Source organism: Bombus flavifrons, unplaced genomic scaffold (assembly GCF_040668555.2).
Source record: "Bombus flavifrons isolate JBK064 unplaced genomic scaffold, iyBomFlav1_principal scaffold0024, whole genome shotgun sequence".
NCBI classification, from domain to species: Eukaryota; Metazoa; Arthropoda; class Insecta; order Hymenoptera; family Apidae; genus Bombus; species Bombus flavifrons.
The window spans coordinates 287,501-292,356 of NW_027184769.1; the positions used below are offsets into that span (position 1 = coordinate 287,501).

Sequence of the window (4,856 nt, forward strand, 5' to 3'; positions counted from 1 at the left end):
GTGCGTGTACCGTCGTGCAGTCGGCCGGGCGACCGAGGGTCTGCCGCGTGCGCCGAAGCGACGCGACAGGCGCCCACTCGGGCCGTAGACCGACGCACAACGGGTCGCGACGTTCTACTAGGGGAGAAGTGCACGACTACGACGCCGGCGCGTTCGACACCGAAGGTGGCGTGCCCTCGCTAATGGAACCACGAAGGCCCACCCGGAGCATCGCTCACCAACGGGAACCGGCCCCGTCGACGATGAATCTCCCCATTCGATCTTTTGGGTTTCTCAGGTTTACCCCTGAACGGTTTCACGTACTCTTGAACTCTCTCTTCAAAGTTCTTTTCAACTTTCCCTCACGGTACTTGTTCGCTATCGGTCTCGTGGTTGTATTTAGCCTTAGATGGAGTTTACCACCAACTTAGGGCTGCACTCTCAAGCAACCCGACTCTAAGGAGAGATCCTCCCGAAACGCGTTCCGGTCGCTACGGGCCTGGCACCCTCTGTGGGTACATGGCCCCATTCAAGATGGACTTGGACGCGGTTCGACGTCACGGGATAAACGGATCCTCCCGAACACTACATTTCCCAGCGGCGGAACCGCGGGATTCAGTGCTGGGCTAATTCCTGTTCGCTCGCCGCTACTAAGGAAATCCTTGTTAGTTTCTTTTCCTCCGCTTAGTAATATGCTTAAATTCAGCGGGTGATCTCGCCTACTCTGAGGTCGCTTCAACGTCACGACGCGAAACGAAAATTCTCGTTCGTGTCGTGTTTATGCGCGTAAACTTACAGAGAAGCTTCGAGGAAAATTATACGGTTCGAGAGAAGGTGGTATTTTTCTTTTATCTCTCTATTATGCTGCGAAAATCGCCTCAAAGAGAAAAAAAAATAAAAAAATCGAATAGAAGGAGAACACTCTTTTCCTCTATTCGATAGAGAACACGTTTTATGCATCTCGCCAAAGTGTCCAACTTCGTTCGTCGTAATATCACGCTAAGACTCACGCCAGACATCCGGTAACAACCGTCGGTTTTTAACGCCCGTCCTCTGTTTCCGCCTCTCCTACAGCCGTTTCTCTACTACTCTCGACGATTCCAGCGGTTCCTTGTTTTCTCTCTCTCGACGAAAACGCATGGGAACGCACGCAAGTGGAAAAGCGAGCGAGACGTACTGCGGTGTGCGTGTGTTCGGGGACTGGACGACCGGCGCGATGTTAGGATGCGCGGTCCAGCGATAGACGACGAAGAGACATGGGATGACCAACGCTCTCTCTTTTCTCGGAGCGCCGAATTGCCATAAAAGAAAAAAAATCACACGCGCGCACGACATAGTCGTACGCGCGTGTATACCTCGTCTTCTCCGATTAAATCAAAGTTTTTCTCGAGCCTCGCCAAAGGGGATCTCGTCTTTTCTTCCTCTTCTACGATCTCTCCGACGACCATCGTACAACTTTCTAACGGACTCTCGTGCGCATCTTAATCGAGTACAGAAACGCTGCGCAAACACCTCGGAACTTGTAGTACCGCACACCTTAGGCCGATCTTAGACGCACGCTAGTTCGCACACGCTTTTCTCGTATTATGAGATCTCCGACGAACGTGGCTTTGGGCCAGACGCGCGCGGGCAGAGAGATACACGACGACGGGGAAAATTCGTCCCGATACGAGTAACGTGTACTCTCCGATCTCCGCGCAACGCCGGGGATCATGTCTCCCTAAGTCATCAGCGTTCGAAGAAATCGCGTGTGCGTTCCCGGATCTACGGCTTTCTCTATCGGTGCGGTAAAAAGCACGGAGGATGTAATACGCAACGACGACCCATCGATGCGACGGTCCTCGTTGTAGTCGATCGCTCTCGCGAAGAGACGGAGTGGGCATATTATTATTCGATCCCTGGGGCTGTACGAGTAAAACGTCTTAAAACGAAGACGGTAGAGACTTTTATGACAAAGTTTCGCACGCCACCGAGTTTTTGGTTCTCTCTTCTCTCCTCTCTCGACCGAGTTCCCATATATGCTTTCTCTCTCAGTCTCGCCAAAATATATAATATTCGTTTAAGACGACGTCGGGGGCGCGGACTTCGTGCGTCGAACACCGGCAAACGTAGCATATATCGCCTGATATGAAAAAAAAATCGGTCACGAGGAGAACTACGAGTATATTCGATAACCTATACACGAAGCGGTGCATAAGCGGGCGGTCGTCCGAAAGGACGACTCACGACGCCGCGTGCACTCACGCAAGTCCGTGACGGTTCTCTCCGCTCTTATTCGTATCCCATTCTTCTTCCTCTCGTCGTCCGACTCTGAAACGTTCTCTTATTATATTTTTAAGAAGAACGACGGCGGGTTGTTGTCGAGGCAAGAAGGGACAGAGAGAGACAGAGGTAGTGTTTCGTAGTCTCTCGTGAACACGATAGATTTATATATCGAGCATGCGTACGAGTTGCACGGTCTCGGCACGACCGCGACGAACGCCGACGAGCGTCCAACAATCGCTCGTACGTCGCGTACGTCCTCTCGTCCGCTCTTATTCGTATCCTTCTTCGTGCGCTTTCCCCTTTCTCCGACTCTGAAACGTTCTCTTTTATTTTAAGAAGAACGACGGCGGGTGGTTAAGGCAAGAAGGGACAGAGAGAGACAGATAGAGAGTAACGATACGCAACGCAAGCAGTCTTAGGTTTACGTGAGCAACCCTCAGCCAGGCGTGGTCCAGGAATTGTATCCGTGGACCGCAATGTGCGTTCGAAATGTCGATGTTCATGTGTCCTGCAGTTCACACGTTGACGCGCAATTAGCTGCGTTCTTCATCGACCCACGAGCCAAGTGATCCACCGTTCAGGGTAATCTTTTATATATTTACAACATTTTTATACTCTTTGTACTCTTAATTCTCGGTTCGAGCGAAGCCGAGTTCCGACACGTTCGACCAACGGGAATCGGACGCGCAGAAGTCGCCATAGGATTGACGACACGAAAATGTTCGAAAAAAAAAAACCGACGAACGCGCGAAGATTCGCGCGTCCGTCGGCCGGGCGTAAAGTACATTATGATATATAACAACCATCGAGATCGAAGCTCCGTTCGTCAGGAAACGACGGGGATATACACACCCGATTCTGAATCCTCTGTACAGCACACGATCTCGCGAACGAGTAAGCACGGTGGCTAGCCCATGTTATGTATGTAATGCGTAATTCCACTCCCTCGTCAAATTTATTCAAGAAACAGCGCGCGTGCATCTCCATCGTTCGGGCGATGTAAAGATTCGATGGGACTCGCGCGGCCGTCCGCCTCGAGCGGTCTTTCTTCCCAATATCCAGAAGCAGAGTTTGAAAAACTCTAGCGACGGTACGGGTGTCCGACTCACGACATCGAGGCTTCGAAGCCGGCGATCCCCTCCGAACGGATGGCGACCACGCGACGACTGAAAGCGTGAAAAATCGACGAAAGAGAGAACACATCTCCGTTCAGGTGGGTGTTTGTAAAACAAAAATTCGATGGGACTCGCAGCCATAGCCATCGTCCTCGCGCGGTCTTTCGTCCCAACATCCAGAAGCAGAGTTTGAAAAACTCTAGCGACGGCACGGGTGTCCGACTCACGACAACGAGGATAGAGACACGGCCGGTCCCCTCCGAACGGGATATATGCGACGATAGACGACAAACTAGATGTAAAGCTTTAGTCTCGTTCAGGTAGCGTACAAAATAAAAATTCGATGGGACTCGCAGCCATCGTCCTCGCGCGGTCTTTCGTCCCAACATCCAGAAGCAGAGTTTGAAAAACTCTAGCGACGGCACGGGTGTCCGACTCACGACAACGAGGATAGAGACACGGCCGGTCCCCTCTGAACGAACTTCGGCTAGACTAGTTACGAATCGTCATCGTCGCATAGCGGGCCAAACATCCACGCAATGCGTCTTCGTTCTAGGTTACCCGATCCACGAGTATATGTTACAAGTGGTTTCGTTATTTCGAACAAAACGACATACGAAGAGCACACGCCCTATGGGTAGGAAGCACGTTTCGAGAACGCGCGAGAGTTTTGAAGAAAGAGACGAGAGGAAGTCGACGCAGAAGGTATCCATGGATCTTCGAAGAGAATCTTCGAAGACGATATCGGTATCCTTTCGCTCTGCGCGACTCGCTACACGTTCTTTCGCTCTCGTCGACTCGTTGAGCTTCGTTCGATCCCAAAGAGGAGTCTTCGATATGTCCCGTTGCTAGGAGGAGAGCAAACGCAACACAGACTACGAAACATAGAAGAGAATAGGCGAAGAGCACGATCTCTCCGACACGAGGCACTTTAGAGATTTTCTTATTTCGTACAGCGGTTTCCACGATGCAAATACGAAATACGAGATCGTGACGGCGGGTCTTTCTGTGTACGGCCTCGCGCAGGCGCCACGACTGCATTTCTCTTTGCACGTAAGTGGTTTCCGTCGTAATTTTTTAGTTTGATATATTTGTGTTACAAGGCTGGCGTTCCCTTTTATAGTTATTAGAATTTCATATATATTATTCGGAGACGGCGGGTCTTTCTGTGTACGACCTCACGCAGGCGCCTCGAATTCTTATATATATATATATATTATATCTCTTCATCCCGATGATCGAGAGAGAGTGCCACCTTCTCTTCGTATAATTCCGTAGCTGGAGGGTCGTCTCCTCCTTACGGTTGTTTCATATTTTTGCCAACGGAGGTTGCCAAGCTCCGTGGCGATCTTTGCGTTTGTTAAAGTACATAGCTTGTTGATACGTCGTATATACTTTGATTCGTCGGTATAGGAGGAGTACGGCTCCTTACCGACGTATATATATATATATATGTTTTTCATGTTCAAGTCAAATTCTTTTGGTTTTTTATATCGT

The 4,856-nt window shown here is 50.4% G+C and overlaps 2 non-coding genes across 2 annotated transcripts in view; both read right to left on the reverse strand.

The window, feature by feature from the left end:
- The window catches only part of LOC138189333 (large subunit ribosomal RNA), a 4,079-nt gene extending 3,367 nt beyond the window's left edge, over positions 1-712 (reverse strand). The window contains exon 1 of the ribosomal RNA XR_011176026.1: positions 1-712. This exon is cut by the window's left edge and continues 3,367 nt beyond it. This is a non-coding gene — a ribosomal RNA (large subunit ribosomal RNA).
- A 1,962-nt stretch (positions 713-2,674) lies between these two features.
- On the reverse strand, positions 2,675-2,829 carry LOC138189292 (5.8S ribosomal RNA). Its single transcript, XR_011175986.1, has one exon. It is a non-coding gene; the product is annotated as a 5.8S ribosomal RNA (ribosomal RNA).
- Between the last annotated feature and the right edge of the window lie 2,027 nt (positions 2,830-4,856).